The sequence below is a fragment of the Myotis brandtii genome, unplaced genomic scaffold (assembly GCF_000412655.1).
Source record: "Myotis brandtii unplaced genomic scaffold, ASM41265v1 scaffold48, whole genome shotgun sequence".
In the NCBI taxonomy this organism is placed as follows: Eukaryota; Metazoa; Chordata; class Mammalia; order Chiroptera; family Vespertilionidae; genus Myotis; species Myotis brandtii.
Genome location: NW_005368341.1, coordinates 8152649 through 8175861, shown reverse-complemented (window position 1 = coordinate 8175861; position 23213 = coordinate 8152649). Strand labels below are relative to the sequence as shown.

Genomic DNA, 23213 nt, shown 5'->3' with positions numbered 1-23213 from the left:
TCCTCATGTTGAAATGTTTGAATTATGTAGCTGCAGTGCTTATTGTACGTGCTTGGTCTTTCATCACCATACTTAAATTTTTCTCAGTATGAAAATCTCATTCAGGGCCCTGTGAAGAGTGGGTGTCATCCTAACAGTTGGTCTGGGAGGTCCCTAAACCATGCGTAAATATATATGCTTAAAACCCAGAGGTTTAAGGGGAAATTTCTTTAATCTTACTTTTTGATTTTTTTTCATACTTTCATTTAAACATTTTCCTACAACAGAAGAGGTAGGGGAAGGATATGCATACTTCTTTTCCATACTTGGGAGGACAGTCTCATTTACATATGTATGAGAGTGTTCACAAAGATGCATGCTGTGCAATTCTCTCTCCCATTTGCAGTTTTCCTCTTTGTATCGTAACATTGTTATTCAGGTTGGGGTACAGTTTTACTTTCTGAAATGAAAACACCATACTGCTTTGGTATTTTTCTCTGTTTTCTAGAACTTAGATACTTGGCCTCTTTTTTGAGATGTTTTACAATAACTGTTTCCTTTCCTTTTTTTTATTTTATAGCTTTGAAGAAAGACGACACCACCTTTGATGAGGTAGGTTAAATTTCTTTATCTAATGTTAGATGTATTTAATTACTGCCAAGTAAAGTCAATAGGTGCCAACTTCACACTTAGAAACAGAAAAAAAAGCCTTAAAAAAGAAACCAACAAGAGGAGATATCTCTTTAGTTACACTCTATTATTTGTCAATTTTAAATCAGTTGAATGAGTGAACAAAAATATGTCTTTTTAAATTAACAAACACGCGAAGACCCCCGCAGGCCTTGGTGGCAGCCTTGCTGGTGGCAGTGCTGGCCCAGCCCGGTGTGCTGGGCGTGCTCGGGGCCAGCCTGGAGCTGCGGGGCACTGCCGCGCCCTTGCACACCTCCTCTGGATCAGGGTGCGATGCCATGTTGACGCCATGTATTGTCTGTCAGACTCCCAGAGGACGAGCTGACTTTTCCCGTTCTAGTTTTCCTGTTCTTTGTGTATCAGACCCGTCTTTCTCTACCTGCCGCAGCAGGAGAGCCTGGTTGAGTCAGGCAGAGGTAACTAATAGCATTCTGAATGTGATTTTTCAATTGTACTCTTTCCTGAGCTTTTTCCTGTATCAGTGGGGATCACCAGAGAAATAATGTGTTTTCAAATGTTCTCCAGAGTGTTATAAAGTGGTGTTTCATTGTTGCCATCCCAAGCCACGGCCCTTGATCTGTGTTGTGAACTGGGCCACATGTGTATACGTATGTACATATTACATGTTTTTCTATGAACACAGATGTGTCTATACGATGGGCTTATCCTGAAGGCTAATGAAAGCCTAGATTCGTTTGGTGTGGTTCACCGCGGCAGATCCCATGGAAGATGTTACCTGTCACCCTCTGCTCTCGGGCTTCAGAGAGGAAAGGACGTTGGTGAGCCTGGCAAGTCCTCTTGGCCACGTGGCCGGCGGTGGCGCAGGGCAGGACTGCTCAGGGAGAACCTGCTCCAGACTGGGATTTCTGGATGGGGCCGGCGTCATTTGGCTCTCACGGTCGGCTGCTTCGTCTGCTGCACCTGTTCTTTTTCCCGGGCTCAGCTCTGCAAAGCTGTGTCCCTGGACTCCAAAGCCACTTCCCCTGCCAGCCTTCCTGAAACATCCTGTAACTCTTAGTTCCTCTAGACCTGAGGCAGTAGAGGAATCTTCTCTTCCCCGTCCGTCCACAGTAGTAATCATGATGTTCTCTAAACCCGTATTTCTGGAATTTCAGCAGGGTGACTGAGATGTTTGTAGGAGAGTATTTTCTTCTTTCTCAGAAGAAATCAATGTGAGAATATTGGGCACCTTTTTCTCTTTATAAAGAAAAGCCTCCCCTCTAATTGGGGAGGTAATGTGAGCTCTCATAAAAAAGAAAAATAAGAAAAAGGAGCAAGCAAAGTCTCCCAGATCCTATTAGCCAGTTGCAACCACTGTTGAAAGTTCTTCTTGCTTCTTTCCTTGTGTTAAGAAACAAGCGGAAAACCACAGCCCACATATTATAGCCGGCTCTTTTCCTTCTCACCTGGACCACACATGTTACTTTCCTATATTTTTACACGTGACTACTAATCATCGTTAGCCATGTAAAACACCTCTTGTTTAAATGCCATTGTTAATGATTGTATGTTATGCTGCCATGCGGCTGTGACATGTGGCTTTCAAAATAAGCTAAGCTGGAGCCTAGATGAAAGTTAAGGATGTATATAACAGACTTCCACTAACTACCCACCCTCCATTACTCCAAAACCTCTGCACAAAGTCTGGATTTTGTAATTTGGGGAAAATTATCCTTAGCTTGTACAAAGTGTTTTCCTTCCTCGGTGCCACAAGAGATTGGTTAAATACCTCCGACCAGTAGATCTCAGAATGCTACCCCTGGAAGAGACGTTGCAGGGTACGTGGCCCACATCATCATTTCGCAGATGGAGAAACTGAGGTCTGGAGGGCCTGGAGTTTCCAGTTAATCAGGGAAGACCCACATCAGCAGCCTGGGAGGCAGCAGTAGTAAAGGCTGCCTGGGTATAAGACAGTGATGGCGAACCTATGACACGCGTGTCAGAGGTGACATGCGAACTCATTTTTTTGGTTGATTTTTCTTTGTTAAATGGCATTTAAATATATAAAATAAATATCAAAAATATAAATCTTTGTTTTACTATGGTTGCAAATATAAAAAAATTTCTATATGTGACACGGCACCAGAGTTAAGTTAGGGTTTTTCAAAATGCTGACACGCCAAGCTCAAAAGGTTCGCCATCACTGGTATAAGGAAACCCTAACTTAGCCACCTTCTCAAAAGCACTTGATTGACTCTTTCCAAGCCTTTTACGAAATTGTGAGGATTAAATCAGCTAAGGATCAAGGTTCCAGAACAGTGATGGGCACATAGGAAATGTCTCATTATTGGTATTATCGTTGTCCTTGTCTTCTTCTTCCTTCTCCTCCTCCTCCTCCTCCTCCTCCTCCTCCTCACTGATGCTCTCACCATGACATCCACCTTCTGTAGTTGGGGTTGGGAAGCAGGCTACAAGGTTGATTTAGTTCGAAATTAAGAATTAGAGCTATGAGGAGAGTTATTTCAGATATTCCACTAGAATTCCATATAAGCTTTTGTGTGATGATTTGCATATTAATTAAGACTAAAACGATTGTCTAAAACCTACTACATTGCAGGTCATTCCAGGTCGGTCCGAGGATGACTGCATTCAGCTTTGTGATCCCTCGGGAGTCTTGCACATGGTTAACAGCCAATAACTAACTATTGAATAAGAGTCAATATCTGTTGCCAATAAGGAGAGCAAGTGTTGAACTGAGTGTCAGACGATGCAAATTGTCATTTGCCAGTTCCTACCTAGCGGGCAAGTCATTTAATTTACCCAGGGCTCAATTTCTCATTTGTAAAACCAATCAGTTAGACTGTCACCTTCAGGTTGCTTTCTTATGTTTAAATGTATGATAGAATTCTATGTAACAATCAACATAAAATTACAATTTTACCAAGATCAGAAAAGAGCCCTAGATCTGTGATTATATAAACCGGAAGTCAGTGACTTCTAAGGTCATCTTCAGATTATAGCGATGGAAGTTTTCTTGAACTTGCTTTGTGATCTTACGATTTGAATCTTAAAACCCGGGGCTGGGTCAGCATCTTACCAGGCAGATAGGCATTGGGGTGTGGCAGCTTTTCTCCCTCTCGGCATTTCTGAGCTGGAGCTCCTTGGCTCTGTGGCCTCCTACAGAATGCCTGGAGCTGGAGTCTAGTTGCAACTCCTTGGTTTACATAGAGGATTTTTCTAGGGTGTGTACATGTTTGACCTTGAATGGAGAAGAAAAAAATATAGACCTATTTGAAAAATATACTTATTTACTTGTTCTTAAATAGGCTGCAATACCCTGACTGGAATTTATTAATTTTCATAACCAGCCTGGAATTTATTCAGAAACTGCCTTCTAATGCTTGCTGTAGAGAGAAAATGAGAGGCACTTTGGAAATTAAGTATTGAGGGCCTCAGATGGTTACATTGATAGGTAGTTGTGTTGGAAAAGGGAATTTTGTTGAAGTCATCATATTTGGAGAGAAGATGTTCTAAGGATGATCATTTTGCTCTGAATTCATTGTGCATCTGGGTCCTGATTAAAATATGAAGCATTTTATGTTCTGTGGGTTTAATCTGCACATTTGATATAAACAGTCTAATCATCTATAAGGATATCCCAAGTAAAATTTTATCGGTTTTAGTTTATTCTTTTGTTGTTTTTTTCCCCCCACAAACTCTCCCCCCCCCCCTCGAACTTTTTGATCTTTGGAGCCTTAGTGTTTGACACAGTACATGGCCAAAATGAAGGGGCCAAATAAATAATTGTTGGAGAAACAAATGGTTAAGCCCCATTGAAGGATGAGAGAACATTGCTATTTTGTGTCATAGTTTTAAGTGGATACAGTGTTTTTGGTGACATTGTGATGAGAGCCAGTAAGTGTCAACTTCATAACTGTGATACTATTACAGAACTTTCCAAGTTCCTTTCTCACCTTTGGTCCCCAATAAATGGCATGGCATGTCCCCTGAGTGGGTCCATTCTTCCTGGGGCAGTTAACAATAGCTATACTATGACTTCTGGTAAATTTTTGAATCTTATTTTTTAAAATTTTATTTGTTTTTAAAATAATAATAATAATAATAATACCTAAAATGTAAAAGTTCAGAAATACAGTTTATCTGCCCCAATGTAAAATTACCACACAGAAAACCTTTTGAACTTTGGGAGCAAAAGTTCCAATTAAGTATACATAGATGTGTATAGAAAGAGTTGGAAAAGTTGAAAGCCACAGCAATTCATGAATGGTTCTTGTGCATAAATTGAGTTTAAACCGTGTAGTTTTAGTTCTGCTTCATGCCTTGGTTACTTTAGCTCAGATAAGTTGTCAGAACAAAGTGTTGACTATGCTTGGCTCTTTGGGGAGAAATACAGAAATTTTAGTGACTAAAATAAACCTTTTAAATGTGAAGAGTTTTATTTGTTTATGGTATATGATCCAGATAGTTAAGCACTTATTTGTTTGGAAAAAAAAAAAAGGTGGTCACTTATGAATTTTTCTAATTGTTCTTCACTCTGTTCAGTTATTTCGTGTTTGTGAAGTATAAGAGACTGCCAACACATTTTGCTATTTTCTAGCTATTTTATTTTTTATGTGCTAGAAAAGTGTGTACAAAGCCTACTAAATAGCTTCACATTTTTACATTTGAACTGTAACTTCTTCAAGTACCTTCTTCTAGGTTAACTTGCTTCCTGTCTGCTGAATGTGATCGTTCTGTGAGATGGATGGGGGCAGTATCCATTGATTTCAGCTTCTATCCATGCCCCTCTTGGCTATTTTGTATAAAGATGTAACTATAACACTGACCTGCAATGATAAATGTGGCGGTGATTTTCATGAGAACTAGAGTCCAGGGGTTAGGTACAAATACAATTTGGGGATATTCCTGGTCATTCTTTTCCATCCATTCAGGGTAGTGGAAGTTGTTACAGTCTTTTCTCACCCCAACCATCATCATTGGAGGCCTCAGGGTCTGTGTGAATGATGTATGCATTGTATACAAGGGTCTCACTTCAGACTTCCCTGACTTTCTCATCTAAAGTAATAAATCCTAGCCTGGCCGGCATGGCACAGTGGTTGAGCTTCGATCTATGAACCAGGTTGTGGGCTCCATCCCCAGTGTGGGGTGTGCAGGAGGCAGCTGATCAGTGATTCACTCTCATCATTGATGTTTCTACCTCTCCCTCTCCCTTCCTCTTTGAATTCAAAAAAATATTTAAAAATAATAAATCCCAGGAATAACCTTCTCTTCCTAGCCCTCTCACTCCGGCTGTACTCCCTCTGTCTCTTCTTCGTCACTGGCTTCCAGGTTCCAGGTAACCCCTCCTTTGCTTGCGCTCTCCATTCCTCCAGCCCACAGTCCATCCCCTGCTTCCCTGTTCATTTATGGCACATCACTCTCTTGCCAGTATCCTCAATAGCCTTGCCCCTTTGTACGTTACTTGTAATAGACGCTGCCAGCCCTTGATTTTGAGCTGGCGTCTTTTCCTTTCTTGCCAAGAGCTGCTGGAGGATATCACACCACAGCATAAGTACATTTATCGTCTCCAGCCTCAGCTGGAACCTGAGGCAGCTGTGCACACTGTGTGGCTGGCCTCGTTCCTGCCGAAACCTTTCTACTCTCCCCAAACCTCCTAGCAACCCTCCTTCCTTTAAGTAGATGACTTTCCCTCTGTATTAGTTTGCTAGAGTTGCCATAGAAATTCACTACAAACTGGGCGGCTTAAAACGACAGAAATGGAGTGTCTCACAGTTTGGAGACCAGAAGTCTGAAATCCAAGTGTCGGCAGGGTTGGTTTCTTCTGAGGTCTGTGAGGGAAGGATGTATTCCAAGCCCCTTTCCTTACCTTGTGGATGGCCACCTTCTCCCTTGGCTTCTTCACATCGTCTTCCCTCAATTTTATATTTCCCCTTTTTATAGGGACATCAATCAAACTGAATTAGGGTCCCACTTTGCTCCATTAGGACCTCATCTTAATTTAACCAGTTACATCTGAAAGGGCCCTGTTTCTAAATAAGATCACATTCAAAAGCCCTGGGGGTTAAAGGACTTCAACATAGGAATTTTTTGGTGGAAAATGTGCAACTCGTAACTCCTTCCACCTTCTTACAACACTTAACGCTATTAGGCACCAGCACCTCGCCCACCCGTGTACCTTCCTTTGTTCCAATCTTACTTCCCACCCCCACCCCATCTTGGAGGAGGGTTGTCTTTTCCGTGCTAGGCTAGTTCCTCCTCTCCTCTTGATTCCTTCCTCTCCCCTCCATGCCAGAAATGGTATAATTGAGTCTTATCTACATTTTCTGTTTCTTCCTTTGTGTCTAGGTGTTACACCATAGGCCCTGAGCGTGGTGAAGTTCCCCATCTCTTTCGTCATACCGGAAACCCTCTGTCCTCTGTGGTCATGTTTTCATGCCCCCCCTCGAGGGGTTTGTCCTTCCCTTGCTTCTGGCTGCCCCGTAATATCATACTCACGTCAGTGTGGCTGACTCAGCTTTCTGAACGCCACACCGTGAGGTCCAGCTGCCCACTAGATGCTTCTGCCTCTGCCTTTCAAGGTCGCCTCAGTCTCAGCACTTACAAAATGTTACTGATTCTCATTTTCCCTAAACCTGCACCCGTTCTCTTTCCTATCTCAGTGACTGGCTGTAACAGCCACATGGTTTTCCAGGGCGAAAACCTGACACCATCCCCCCGAGCCCTAAACCCAGGCGTTGGCCCTTGTCCCCTGTGTCATCTCCATTCCCACCGCTGAGGTGCACGTTCAGCCTCATCCTGTCCTGCCTGGACTTGCCGTGGTCTAACTGGCTTCCCTGCCTTCAGTTCCAGCTGAATGACAGATACGAAATACACATCAGGCTCTTCACCCGCCGAATAGCCGAATACTTTAGTAAAAGCTTCCTGTCAGCTACAGATTCAAGTCCACACTCCTAGCTTGGCTTTCAAGGCCTCTCATAATCTATCTTTTTTTTTTTTTTTTTTTAAATATATTTTATTGATTTTTTTACAGAGAGGAAGGGAGAGGAATAGAGAGTTAGAAACATCGATGAGAGAGAAACATCGATCAGCTGCCTCCTGCACACTCCCCACTGGGGATGTGCCCGCAACCAAGGTACATGCCCTTGACCGGAATCGAACCCGGGACCCTTGAGTCCGCAGGCAGATGCTCTAGCCACTGAGCCAAACCGGTTAGGGCCATAATCTATCTTTTGCCCATCTTTCCACCTTATCAAACAGTCATTCCTGATTTCAATGTCTTCATTGTCATTCAAGCTCCTATGACCTCAGTTCAAGACTTTATCTCTTTTACCTATTTTATCCCAATAACCTCTTAATTGACATCACTCATGGTTCCATCCGTTACTCTTCCCAAAATGTTTTTCTTGTCATGATACCTCCTTCACTTCACTTCAGAGATTTGTGCATCAGGGGTTTATTGATGTCTGGTCTATGTGAGACTCGACATGCTGTAAACCTGACTCTCAGTCTAGCCAGGTTCAGAGAATTTATCCACTGACATTTATAGGCGGACCAGTTCCTATTATCTTGTGGTGTGGGGCCTGGGCATAGACACAGTGTTACTCTTTAGAGTAAGATTTTATATAACCGTATATCCTATTTTATTTTCACTATGGTCTGTGTCTACCAGCCCTGGAAGATATTACCTATCCCATGTAAGATGTCTAGAAATTTACAGATTGTTCTCATTATGCCAGTAAGTCCTTATGTTTCAAATCCAACATTTTGGGTGACTGACTGAAAGAGAACTTGACTTCCTCCTTAATTCTCTCATTGGAAATGTAGTTGAAATGTTCGGAGGCTTGAAACTTTCTGTGCTTCAGTGTTTCCTTCAGTTTGGTCACATTTGCCATCTCCCTAATTATGGTAGGCATAATTGCCATAATTACGTCTAGTCCCAGACAGTGCCTAGAATGTCTGGGTAGTGCCGTAAAGATTCAGAGAGGAAGTTCATGTCACAAAATGCAAAATGTATGACATTTGGGAGAATTAGTCACTTTCATCTTCCTTAATTCCCAAAAGACAGAATGTGGCAGAAGTTGAAGGCATGAATAGTATCTGTTTTCCCTTCTGGAGCACCGCGCATCCCGGCGACAGGCCCATTCGCCTGTAGGAAGGTGGCTGGTGTTCCCTTTGGGGCAGTGCTTTGATTCGCATGTTGGAATTCATTTGCAGAAAGCTGACCTTTGGTGTGGGAAGTCTCTTCATACAGCCGAAGCACTTATGATTTCCTTCAACAAGTACAAAATGGGCCCAGCTACAGGGAGTCCAACACACCCATTTTCCTTCTGACTGAAATTTGAGCCACTTATTTATAATCTACAGATCCTCAAATTGCTTGGTTGTATTTGAGATAGCTCTTATGCTAGGAACTATAATGATAATTGCAGTCGGCTAAATAAAGGGTCAGGTTTTTTTTGGGGGGGGGGAGTTGGTAATTTTTATTTTTCAATTACAGTTGACATACAATATTTTATTAGTTTCAGGTAACTTATAAAGCTGACACCATACATAGTTATTAGACTATTGATTATATTATGACTATTCTGTTACTACCAATTTGTACTTAATCCCTTCACCTTTTTCACCCATTCTCCAACCCTCCTCCCATCTGGCAACCATCCAAATGTTCTCAGTATGTATATGTCTGTTTCTGTTCTGCTTGCTTATTTATTTTGTTTTTTAGATTTAATTGTTCATAGGTATGTATTTATTGCCATTTTTTCATATTTTTGATAATTTAAAATTTTTTCTTTTTTATAAAGAAGACTAACATTTCATGCAATGTTTGGTGATAATAAATTCTTTCAGCTTTCTTTTTTTTTTTTTTTTTTGGTCTGGGAAGCTCTTTAAATGTTCTTCAAATTTAAAGATAGCTTTGCTGGGTAGAGTAATCTTGGTCATGGATCCTTGCTTTTCATCACTTTGCATAATTCTTGCCACTCCCTTCTGGCCTGCAAAGTTTCTGTTGAGAAATCAGCACTTATGGGAGCTCCCTTGTAGGAAACTAACTACTTTTCTTTTGCTGCTTTTAAGATTTTCTCTTTGTCTTTAACCTTTTGCATATTTTTAAAGAAACATTTCTAATGTTTATTCATAAAATTAACCAAAACAGCAACAATAGATTTACAGAGCCACATATTAATACCAAACCAGGAAGGGAAGAAATATTCCAGAGACATCTTGACAAGTTTCAAAGGAATACACACCAGGCTAAAAACCTACAGCTAAACCGAGCTTGCAGAACAGGTTATATTTATTCCTGCATTTTCTCAACAAGGTCTTCCTTATATTTGCCTTTCTCTTTTCCAACTTGTTGAGATTTGGCTTTGTGTTCAAGAATTTCTTTACGATCTTTGTCCAGTGGTAGCCTGGTGATAACCACCTTGCTCAGGTGAATGCCCAGGAGGACAGGTGTGCGTTAGCCTTCTCACGCTGCCCCCGCTCGATGTAGATGACATTTCTTTCTGTACACCTGTACACCTGTACTGCCTTGCCGATTTGCTGACCTTTGTAGTGTCCTTGAACCACCTGGGCCTCATCGTCCTTTTGGATGGGCATGGAGCGGACGTTGTACTTCTGCCAAAGCTCCTTGGAGCGGGGAGGACATGATCTTGCGGCACGTGTGTGCAAGGAGGCACTGAAGTGGCGTTTGCGGTTTTTGCTGCGGTCTGAGGTCACGAAGGGGTTGAACTTCATAGTGATAGTCTTCCTGGTGCCAGAAGTGCCTAACTTTTGCATTTTAATTATGATGTGTCTTGGTGTGGGACTCTTTGGGTTCCTCTCGTTTTGAACTCTCTGGGATTCCTGGACTTGTATGTCTATTTCCTTCACCAGGTTAGGGAAGCTTCCCTCCTTCCCTCCCTCCGTTCCTCCCTCCCTCTCTCCCTTCCTCCCTTCTTTCCTTCCAATAGGTTTTCAATTTCTTGCTCTCTCTCTTCTCCTTCTGGCTCCCCCATGATGTGAATGTTGGTACGCTTGAGGTTGTCCCAGAGGCTCATTACATTATCCTCATTTTGGGGGTTCTTTTTTCTTTTTGTTTTTCTGATTAGGTATTTTTTTGCTTCCTTATATTCCAAATCGCTGTTTTGATTCTCAGCTTTCTCTTTTATTTATGGTTTCTATGTCCTTTTTTATGCTGTTGAAGTTGTCTCTAAGTTTATCTGCTTTTCCCTTAAGTTCATCGAGCATCATTTTAACTCTGCATCTAGTAGATTGCTTGTCTCCATTTTGTTCAGCTCTTTTTTCTGGAGTTTTGTTCTGTTCTTTCATTTCAGACATGTTTCTTTGCCTCCTCATTTTGGCTGTTTTCCTGAGTTTGTGACTGTGTATTAGGTAGAGCTGCTATGTCTCCCAGGCTTGGGAGAGTGACCTTATGTAATAGGTGTCCTGTAAGGCCCAGAGGCACAGCCTCCCCAGTCACTTGAGCCGGGCACTCCAGGTGTACCCTCTTCCCCCATGTGGGCAGTGTACACCCTCCTCTTGTACTTGAGCCTTGATTGCTGTTGGCACATTAATGGGCGATATTTACCCCCAGGCTAATAGGCTGTACCAGTAAGGATTGGCTGTGACTGCTGTAGTACATCAGCTGTGAAGGGGCCCACCCCACAGAGCAGGACTTAGTTCAGTGGGGCTCTGGTGCCTGCTGAGTCCACCCTTTGAGTATGTCCCTTCTGGAGGAGGTTAGGGGGTGCTTCAACATGTTCTGAAACTGTCCAGTTGGTACACTGTCTCTGGGACCTCCCAGGAGGTGCAGGCCAAGGTCAGCTCCCACCTATGTTCTGCCCTGGGCCATCTGGCATGAGCTAGAAAGCAATCTGCAGATGGCTGCTGCTGGTGCCGGGCCTGGGGCCACTTAGTGAGACGTATAGGGCATGCTGAGGCAAGATGCTGCTTGTTTGAGAGATTTTAGGAAAGTCTGAAGCATGAGCCAAGACAGGCCATTTGTATGGAAAAGCCACTGGAAACAGCTTGGGTGTGCCTGCAAGTTGGTGGGGTCTCAGGTAATCACATGGATGCAGTGCATTCTGAGGCTCTGCCCCTCTTACCAGTCTCGATGTGGCTTCTTTAATCCCCTAGTTGTAGGACTTCCGTTCAGCCAGATTTCAGGCTGTTCTGAATGATGGTTGTTCTACTATAGTTTAGTTGTATTTTTGATGTGGTTGTGGGAGAAGGTGAGAACCATGTTTACCTTGACCAAAAACCTTCAGCCATCAGAGTTCAGTCTTTTTTTTAAAAAAAAATTAAGGTCAAACAAGTGTCTTTATTTACTTTTTATGATCAAATGATTTTCTTCCTTGTTACAAATTAAATTTATCCGGATAACATTAATAACTATACACTTCGGGTGTACAACTTGATAATACAGCACCTGTGTCCTCTATTGTGTGCTCACCATGTCAGAGTTTTTTGAGGACTGGAGTCATAGTCTGTACTTTCAATTTATTTTTTAGTTTTTAAATTTTCTTTTCTTTTTTTTCTTCCTGCCTTCCCTCGTTTCTTCCTGTCCTGTTCTGTCCTTTTCTTCTTCCCTTCCCTTCCCTTCCCTGCCCTTCCCTTCCCTTCCGTTCCCTTCCCTTCCCTATTCTTCCCTTCCCTTCCCTTCCGTTCCCTTCCCTTCCCTTCCCTATTCTTCCCTTCCCTTCCTTTTCTTTCCCATTCCTTTTGTTTAAGCATATGAGCTTGGGGATTTTATTTAAATATTTAAAAAATGATTTCAATATATGGCAGTATTCTTTGCTACAGTGTCTTATAATGCAACATTGTGTACTCATTTTTGAAAGTGTGATTAATAGTTTTTATGTGTAAGTCATTTTAAATAGCTAGCTACTCATTAAATTTTAAATTTAAATCTTATATGCATGGGTAAGGAATGTGTGGGGGAAAAATTTTAAGGCTCTTATGACCAGTTAAAATAAAAAATTGTTTCAACATGTAATCGTATACTCAGCTGATATTGTGTCAGGTAGAGTACTTGTTTGACTTTGCACTGATAAACTTTTTTTGCAGCCGGCCAATCTCACTTGTAAGTACTGAAATTGTACTTGAAATTGGACAGAGAATCTGGGGAGTCCTACAGTTGCCAGTGCCATATGCTCATTTGTGTTCTCTCAACCTATGGACACTCTCATGTGAGATGTCTGCCAAGTGTGATTCTAGAAGGTATCTTTGCATCAGGGAATTACTATTCTAGTCTAGTTGACCTCAAACACATTCTTCTAACTCTGTTCACATGTGGAGTATGCAAATAATTTCCTTAAAAAATTGTAGAGCCGATTGATGTCAGTCTCTCAGTTGTGTTTTGATGTATTTTCTTGTATGGGGAAGAAAGGGGCTGAGTTGCAGTTAGAGTACCAGGCATTTGGCATATTCCAAGGTTTGCCCAAAAGGAATGTGCCAAGTAGGAAATTATCACCCATGACGTATATCTTGGTGGAAACAAACTGAAATATGTTCCTCTAGTCTGTTTCTTGCCTTAAGGCTGGGCTATGACTATAACTTAGTTACCTTAGAGCATTATTTCTTCTGTTTTAAAGGATTTTGAAAAAAGAGATGGCACCAGTTTTGTAAACATTGATGGGCTTAGAGGGCGAGAGTTTTCTAAATGTTCCCTGAAGATTTTGGTGTGGGCTTCTCCACTTCCCTCTACCCTAAGTCACACCTTAAAAAAAGACTGCTGCTGCAGTTACCAGGGTTATCTTTTGAGTATGCCACATCCCAGAGGTGCATTTTGATGATAAAAATGATTGATAGCCACTCATCTAAAATATCTATAACTGAACCAAAAGGAGGTTGAAGATGGATATTGGTACAGTCACACGCAGTCTGACTTTTTTTGAACAGCTCTTGATTTCAGATCATGCACCCTGAATTTTGGTTTAGAAAATATAGCCCTAGTTCTACAGCTGTATATTTCTTGACATCACATTAATTTTCAAGATATTTTAGCCAAAAGAAAAACTAAGACAGTGATAAAAAATTTTTAAACCAGGACTAAGTAGACATTATTTCACGACATATAAAAATGAGTAAGGATAGCTTAGGGTTATTTTTTTCAGTTTTAATGAAAATTTTATTAATTAAAAGTTATAGGTCAAGAAGAGATAAGATTGATAAGATAAAATTCTATGTTAGTAATAGTCATTCGAGACGTGAATGACTTCTTTTGTGTTATAGGTGCTCATTTATTTTAAATCCTCAGCTGTATAGCTTCTTTCTATTGTCTTAAGTGAACATGATGGAGAGTTTCTGCAGTGCTTGCTTCTCTTCTCTTAAAAGGCAGACTGTTTAGTTCTATAAGTGAGCATCCTTGGGTCATTAGATATTGGGGTTCAGGTGTGCAAAACGCTTAATAACATATGGCCTGTCCCCAGATGCCTTAATTGAGCTCAGAACTTTCCCCAAGAGGTTTGCATTACTTTTTCTAAATGGTGTGTTACATGTGCAAGAAAAGGTGCTTTCATCATAAAAGGAAAAGATAAATAAACATGTACTTTGGTATACTGCTCCATTTTACATTAATTTCTCTACAGTTATTAGAAGATGAAAATCTTAAAACCTGTATGAATGACAGTAATTGGATGACACCAGTTTCACTTTTAGTATCTGCAGCATTCCATTTACTTCCTTCATTATATTTTTTATGTATGCATTTCCCTCAATTTGAGAAAACAATTTTTTTTTCCAGGCAACGTAGGCATATCACGCTGGACTTTTCTCAGGTTCAGAATTTTTCCTTCTTACCAGTTACATAATTTTCACTGAATACTTTTAATATTTGCTACTAAGAAAAGTAATGCTCTTTGCAGAAAATGTACAAAATAGTAAAAAAGAGTAAAGTAAAAATTGCAGCATTAAGTGAAGACGCCATTGTACGCAGAGGAGTATGATCTGAGCTGTGTAAAACATATGTGTTTCCTGCATGGGGGAGACATCTGAACAAAGGAAATTAAAAAGGATAATAGGGACATTGAGGTTCCTTGAAGTTGTGGCTTGCTCACAGCCCCTCAGCTAGAAAGGGGTTTAATCTGTGATTCCAACCTAGTCTTTGATTCCAGAGTGTGCGAAGCATTTTACCGGGCTGCATCCTGGGGAAGGGAGAAACAACACCCGGGCATGGCATGTGTGATATGCGGTGTATAGACGGGGACGGACCTAAAGTTCTTACAAAGATGCAACTGATGTTTGGTAGTAATTCTAACAGATGAATGGTTTTCTTCATAAGACGTAAGAGCAAGTGAAATAAAAGATTCCTGCAGTAGATTCCAATGCCATTTTTGAGCCAAGTTCCACCCATTTTACCGGGGGAAACCGAGGTCCAGGGAGCTTAAATAAATTGCTGCAGAGAACATGGTTGGTTATAGTGTGAGATTGAGGAGGTCTCTTCTAAATTACTCTACTATACGTTGCTTGCATTGCTGTTTTTATCTGTATTTGGGTGGGGATTGGGTGGAATTGTTGAAGGTTTAAGCTTCCTCCTTCTGGTCGTAATAGTTTAATACAAATTTCCATGGAGACATTAGGATTCAGCAGACAATGAAAGTTATGGAAGGTTAACCGGTGGATGAGGCACCATGGATCCCCAGCCTGCTGGGAGATGTTATCAGAGTGATGTGGGCGTGTGTTTTCACTGGCACGTTCAGAAAACAGTGTCGGAAGGTCTTTCAATGGGTGTAAACTGCCTTACCTGAGCAAAGCAAGTACTTACTATAAATATCTACATCTCAGTAAGAAAAGAGAAAGATTTTAGGTGGGCACAGAGAGAGACAGTGAATGCTTTGTATGCCTTCTTATTGGTAAGTGGGTGTTGAGAAAAACAGACCCGTTTTTTCTTTCTTTCTCCTCTTCCCCAGGCTTCCCGTATCCTTGGACGTTCTTTCCCTTTATTCCTGAAACTGCTTGGTCTTGGTGGGGACTGTGTTCAGCGCCAGCCACTGTGCCCCTTCTCCCAGCCTGGCAGTGGGTCCAGGCCGTGTATGACCTTTTGGACGCTCCTGCCATCCTTCTCCCCTGGGCGCCTGGTGCAGGCCTGGGAAGCAGCAGAGCAAAGGAGCCGGCAGGAGGTGCTGATGCTTGGGAGTGATGGGCCCTGTTCTGCAATTAGGGAATCACGACCCCTAAGCAAGGACTTGATGTCCTGTGCTCCCCACTGCCTTTCAGGGACTCGTTCTGTCATGCATGTCATCTGACTTACTTGGTCTAATGCTTTTGCCTCCGGTTGAGTTGGGAAGATTTCAGGACATAATTTAGATTCTTTTCCAGTACCAGTTGGGCTCAGAAGTAGGAGAATTTGTGCCCTCTTAATGGTTTTTCTTTTTATTTTATCTTCACCTGAGGATATGTTCATTTATTTTGAGAAAGAGAGAGAGAGAATGAGGGAGAGAGAGAGAGAGAGAGAGAGAGAGAGAGAAAGAGAGGGATAGACATGTGAGAGAGAAACAGCAATTGGTTGCCTCCTGTACATCCCCTGACTAGGGATCAAACCCATAGCCTAGTTATGTGCCTGACTGGGAATCGAACCTGAAACCTTTTTGGTGTATGGATGATGCTCCAACCAACTGAGCCACCTGGCCAGGCTCTTTTTCTTTTTGATGACAAGGAGCAGGGAAGTGAAAATCTCAAGAGAGCAGAATCAGTTTTCCGGTCACCAAGCTCATTAGGTTAATATTTACTTTTAAAATGAATGTATTTGCCAGCCCTTCCTGCTGTTTGTTTGAGAAGCATTTGACTTACATGTGGGAGCCTCTCGCTAGTTTCTACTTCCATTTGGGCATTTTACCTCTGAGGCCAGTGGCTAGTATGATGTGCTGATCACGCGTGTAATACCTATCATTATTATTTTTACTTCAAATCACATTTATCTTGAGAGTAGAGGGAGGGACAGAAATGAAACTAAATCACTTTTTTCCTGTGTCTCTGTGTCTACTGCTCAATCTTGTTAAACCTATTTCTAATAACTCAGTTGACACATACTTAGGCATTTAAGAAAGCAGGGATTACAATACAGCCTCAAATCAGGTTGCATTTGAAAACTTTTGAAATTTAGTTATTTATTGTTATTAATTCTGATACTGTTATATTTTAACAGTATAAAATAACACTTGGTTATTAATGAAAAGGTAAAAAATACAGATGAGATAGAAAAATTGGGAGTTTATAAAAATAAAGTTTTATATTTAGTAAAAAGATTTTCAATACCTTTTAAAGAATATTCTTTTCAGTTTACAGTGTTTTTTTAATGCATGAACATGTTATGCCCCACTATTCAAGTTTTTTTTTTTTAGTAAAAATTTCTACATAAAGCATTGTAATTTTCTTAATCTTTGTGACTTTCCCCTTTTCATTTGTCATTCATGTTATTTTGAGACATCTTTTAAAAAATAATGCTAATTAGCCCTGGCCAGGGGGCACAGTTGGTTGAAGCATTATCCCAGACACCAAAAGGTTGCGAGTTCGATTCCTGGTCAGGGCACATACCTAGGTTGTGGGTTTGATCCCCAGTTGGGGTGCCTACTCAAGGCAACCGATCAATGTTTCTCTCTCACATTGATGTTTCTCTCTCTCTCTCTCAAAAAAAAAAATCAATAAAAACATATCCTCAGGTAAGGATTAAAAAATAATAATAATGACTAATTAGGAATGAGACTCAATTTTTGTTTCTGCTCCTATAGATTAAAAAAAAAAGGTTTTATTGATTTTTTAGAGAAAAAGGAAGGGGAAGGGAGAGAGAGAAGAAACATTGATGAGAGAAAAGCATTGATTGGTTGACTCCTGCATGCTCCCTACTGGGGATCGAGCCCACAACCTGGGCATGTGCCCTCACCGGGAATCAAACTGGTAACCTCCTCTTGGTGCACAGGAAGATGCTCAACCAACTGAGCCACACCGGCCAGGGCAGATTTTTACATATTTATTTTTCATTTTTCTATTTTACTAGACTCTATTGGTTTCAGCATTTTTCAAAGGTTTAATGTGTGTTTTCTAGGTATGTAATCATGTGATCTGCAAACAATAAAAAATACATTTTTGCAAACAATATTTTTATCTCTTTCCTGTATTTGTCAGTTGTTTTTTTCTCTTGATGCTTGTAACTTTCTAAATTAAAGCTGTTATTTTCTTTAGCTCTCACATGAGTATTTTTCCAATGTACACAATTTTAATGAACATAAAATGTTGATTATTTCAACTTTTAGGTATTTAATGACCAGATTCCTCGGCTACATTTTATTGTAGTAAGTTTCATTGGTGAGTTTTTAAATCATCTGTGTAAGAGAACTGTTGATTAAGTTCAATTATTTGGAGGCTATTTTGAGGACTTATTAAAAAAGAGATATATGCAGAGCTCTTTATTCAATATCTTCTCAACATTCCTTTGCACTTAAGAGTCTGCATATGAACTGTTGGTGTAATGAAAGCACAAAGATGTTGCTAATTGCAACCTCTTACAAGTGTGTCCTGTCAGATGTTGCAGTTAGCACATCATATTTTTGTCCAGTAAGAAACCTGCAAAATGTGTATGAACTTTTGGTGGGTCATGTACCACCATTTTGGGGTTCAGTGAGCATCACCGATTTGTGGATGAGTCACAGGAATTATTGATGTCGTGGTTGATGGCCTGGGTATTTTTCTCCAAGATTTATTTTATTTTTGAGCGATTGGCTGGCTCTGGCTGTCTTTGGAACTATGACCGGGTGCTGTCCAGGGCTTTCCACCCCGAGCTCCCTCTGCTGGAGGGCGGTGAGCTTGGGGATCTCTCTTCTGTTTTCCAGCAGGGATCTCCCCGCCCCCCCAACAGCCTTCCTGTGCCTCCTTTCCCTTATCTGTCCCAACAAGGATCATAATCTCTACCTGGCAGCCCTGTTGTGAAGATTCACCAGATAATGCTTGTAAATCCTTTAACAGGTCTTGGCACATGGCAGGCACTCAGGGCTTGGTTGTGCCTCTCACGGCATCCGTCCTGATTAGTGACGTTTGTGTCCACCTTTGCTCCACGGGAGCCCTCACATCTGTGGGGAAGGAGCTGCGGGTTACATGGCGCCGGCCTAGCTTCCTCATGGGACACCATTGGTCTAATTGTAGGAACCTCCCCGTTTTAAAGGTTGGGTAACTGAGGCTCTGAAGTCCAAATTTAGGTTTCCTCCTGCCACTGCTCCCTACCCATCCCAGCACAGTGGCCCTGCCATAGCCGTGTGTGGACTGGATCTTGCAGGAGGAATGTCCACTTGGAGGGGTTTGTCCGCTGGGTGGGTGTTGGCTGTTTCATTTGTTCAGCACAGTGTTTTGCACGTAATATGTGCTGAATAAGTGTCGCTTGAAAGAGTAAACAAACAACACTTTTGTGGGGCTTTTTAAATTATTTTATTTCCATAATCTAGATATAAGATTATTTCTCTCTCTCTTTTTAGAATGTCATAGGAATTCACCAATCATTTATTGATTATGAGACCAAAAAACACCCTAATATGTTTTTCTCTTTTTAAATAAAATTTATTTTGGCAACATTGGTCAATAAGATTATATGAGTTTCTGGTGTAAAATTCTATAATACCTCATCTATATATTGACCCTCCCCACCCCCAAGTCTAGTCTTCCGTTGCCATATAGTTGACCCCCTTTATCCTTAATTTTTTTTTTTTTTGTACAGTAGTTAATCTTCCCAATAATGTTGGCATTATTATTTCTACTCTTACAGATGGGGAAGCTGAGGTTTAGAGAGGTTAAGCAACCAGAGCAGAGCTAGTGAAATGGTGGAATTGGGGGCGACTTAGCCCCCTCACCAACAGCTAAAGTAGCAGCTGGGAGGGACTTGCTGGGTTTTTGGCCTTTTAAAAGAATGTTTAAAGTTCCTTGCATTTAAATGATATTGAGTTACATTTACTGTTGAATTGTGTGACTTAGTTACACATTAATGCTAAGTGTGTATTAGGGTAGACCTTGGCCGTGGGACTAATTGAGAAACAAAACGACGGTGCTGCAAACAAATTGATTTTCCTACTTAGAGTAGGTGCTTACTCCAGTTCTAACGATCCTCTGGCATTTGCCTTCAGGATTCCTTATCTAATTAAAAAGTACAGCCAGATGTTGTGCCTTGTCAATAATTTAACATCCATGACTTTCGCCTCTGTTGCTGGTTTGGAAACAACTTAGAATAATCTGTGCACACATTTTATTTTATTTATATTTTCATTGATTTCGGAGTGGAAGAGGGAGAGAGAGAGATAGAAACATCAATGATGAGAGAGAATCATTGATTGGCTGCCTCCTGTAGGTCCCACACTGGGGATCAAGCCTGCAACTCGGGCATGTGCCCTGACTGGGGATCGAACCATGACCTCCTGGATCATAGGTTGATGCTCAACCACTGAGCCACTCCGGCCGGGCTGTGCACACTTTTAAACACTGCCAAGTGACCGTCCATTTGTGTGGTGGTGTTTTTGGTTGTGTAGAGCTTATGGGTTTTCTGTATTTTCCTTGAAATGATCTTGTAGAAAAACTGAGGCTCCAGTGTGGTGACCTTTCCCAGAAGTCCCCAGCTTGTAATAGGGGGAAAACAAGCTGTGATTTGTGAGCATCTGCTTTGGGGTTAATTCCATTTGTATCTTTGGTTTTTCTTGCTCATTCCCAAGATATACATAAAAATTAAAAATTAGAGATTACACAGTAGTGCATTGTATTTTTATGTACAATGAGTGGGGAGCCCAGAGTGTGGGAGGGTGGGGCACTACCTACTAACCTTATTCATGGTTTGGGAGATGTAGTATTCTGATCCCAAATGTCCTAGCAAAGGCTATCCTGATTCTATTTTTACTGAATGCTCTTCCTGTCATTTGGGGTAGTTTATATTGTTTATTTATTTACCTTTGTGTAAGGAAGTTCCTTCTTTACTGGCTCATCTTATCATAGATCAAAGTTTCCACCCAGGGACCTTCACTTAAGTAGTATTATTTGAGGCTGTGTCTGTTTTCTTCTTTCTTCTTCTTTTTTTTTCCCTTTTAAAAGCTTTTTGAATTTTTGCCCATCTGTACTCTCTGGTTTTCCTCCCTTTTATTTATGACTATTGTGTAATGAATATTCATAGTTTCCATTATTAATGTAGTAGCATACCATTTATCTGCTCACTGGCTTCCTGGTACTATAATTTAAAAAACCCACATCTGATTCTTTTATTTATTTATCTTAAATGTTGTCATCTCCCTTTGTCTTCTTTAAGTATTTCCTTGTAGAGTTTATAATCAGGGAGTGTTGTGCCCGTAACTGAGACATCTGTGCAGGTCTGTCACTACACAGGACAGGATGTCAAATGGCTCAAGAGGATTTCTGTCTCAGACCGAGGAGAGTGGATCTGTGCCCCTGGGGGTATAGTCCGACCACGTGAATACCAGTAATTAGGCATCTTTTATTTTAAGAGAGGGGCAGCTGTTGCTATAGTAGGATTTGAAGATCTTTAGTTATTTTGCTCCTCTCTTTAAAGAGCTATTGTCCATCCACACATCTCATTGGCAGGCTTGATAGCAGATACTGGCATATTGATAATGTGAAACCAGGGGGGGGAATCTGAAAAGGAATATCGGGAGTGTCCTGAACATTAGATTTTAAGGTATTAGGCTTGTTTTCTTAAGCCCCCCCCAACCCCCCAGTTCATTAAACAAAAAAGGTAAACCCCTTAAGCCTTGATCCTGCCGATTTTAAGGTAAGATTTCCGCCCATCTCACACTTGATGGGAAGGTCTAGCAGCGAAAGCTTCCCTGAAGCATCCTCAGGCATCCCGTGGAGATTTGCTTAGGATGGCAGTTACTGTGGCGATGGTTCTGCTTCCGGGGGTTCTCAAGCCTTTTATTTAAAGCGGTGCCTATCATCTCTCCCTGTTGTTTAAGAACACAGCCCCTGAGCCTTAACATCAGGGATGATTTCTGCGGGGCCTGTGGGGTCAGAGGCCCGGACCACTGTCTCCCTCTGCCATCCTTAGGGGTCTGGCCACCCCTTCTCATGCCGGCTCACATCAGGCACCAGTGTCGCTGCATATTCACCGCAGATGTGTACAGGGCTTCAGAGTTGACAAAACAGTGGCACATGTTATTTCAGTACATTCTTGCAGCAGCCGGGGAAGCGGCGGAGAGATGTTTTCATCCCTGTTTTGTGGAGGAGGAGATTGCAGTCCGAGAAGGTGAGGGCTGTGCCTTAGGCCACAGTCTTCTGACCGCACAGTGCTGCCGGGACTGGATCCCAGGTTTCCTGCCATCCACCCTCACTCTGTCATTCTGCGTCACCTGAGAGAGTCCAGGTTTAAGGACATTGTGTTCAGGATCACCTAAGGGGAGGTGTGTGACCTAAAAGCCCCAGGAAAGGGAAGTTCAAAAGGAGAGTCATTTCTTTAGTATTATAACATTAATGACAAGTAATATGTGTCACCCACTAATGTGTCCATTCAGACAAATGCATTGTATTTTTTCATATTCTGTGACAGATTTATAGACCCGGACACTTAATTTTCCATGGCTGGGAAGAGCATAAATCCTATTTTGTATTCTTCCGATGCCTCAAGAGCCAGCAGCTCAGATTGTGCTAGGAATATTGGCGGTTTGGCTAGGAGGGGAGAAGGGCAGAGCAGCTAGCAACCATCCCCTTTGAGGATAAGGAGAAAATAAGACACTTTTGACAGCATTACACACTGGGGCAAAGGTTTGGTGATAGCAGGAAGCTGCTTGCGTGAAGAATTTGGTGTGAGATATGGATTTGGGTTTCTGCTGCACCATTTAGTGGCTTTGGTACAACGGACAGTCAGCCTCTGAATCCTCCTGAGTCTCCGAATCGTCCTGGGAGAGTGGAGGCTGGGAGGCAGTTTCGTGTATTGGGTGGGAGTGACGGTGCTCACTGACTGGGGTCACCAACCTGCAGTCATGTCCAGGCTCCAGCTCTTCTTGGTTGTGTGGTACGGAACCTCTCCAATGCATTTTGAAATGGGGAGATTGCTCTGGACGGGTGGCTCAGTTGGTTGGAGCGTTGTCCCTTACACTAAAATGTGGGTTCGATTCCCAGTCAGGGCACATACCTAGTGTGTGGGTTTGACCCCCGGTTGGGATATGTATGGGAGGCATCAATTGATGCTTCTTTCTCACATCAACGTTTCTCTCTCTCTTTCTCCCTTAACTCTTTCTCTGAAGTCAATAAACACACACACACACACACACACACACACACACACGAAATGGGGGAATAATAATCTACACTAAAAAGACAAAAAGATGCTAATTGACCAATCCTTTGCTACACCCCAAGCCATGCCCACCAGCCAATCAGAGCAACTATATGCAAATTAACCCAACCAAGATAGCGGCCGGTAGCCACGGAGCTGGAGCAAGCAGGGGGCTTGGTTGCCCCGGCGATGGAGGAAGCCAAGCTTCCTGCCAGCGGCTGTGTGCTCCGCTCAAGGCAACAAAGTTTCAATTATAGAAGATAAATAAATCCCAGATACCTGCTTCCAGCCAGTCTCCCCTGGGAGCTTGGGTGGCTGGGGGCCGTGGCCAGCCTGCAAACAGCCATCAGCC

At 41.8% G+C, this 23213-nt stretch overlaps 1 protein-coding gene and 1 pseudogene across 1 annotated transcript in view; one reads left to right on the top strand and one right to left on the bottom strand.

Moving 5' to 3' along the window:
• The first annotated feature begins 559 nt into the window (after positions 1-559).
• The window catches only part of CDK14 (cyclin-dependent kinase 14), a 516851-nt gene continuing 494197 nt past the window's right edge, over positions 560-23213 (top strand). The window contains exon 1 of the mRNA XM_014547610.1: positions 560-591. The gene's annotated coding sequence lies outside the window, so the exon portion shown is untranslated. The remainder of the gene's footprint in view (positions 592-23213) is intronic.
• LOC102262828 lies at positions 9926-10368 on the bottom strand (annotated as a pseudogene).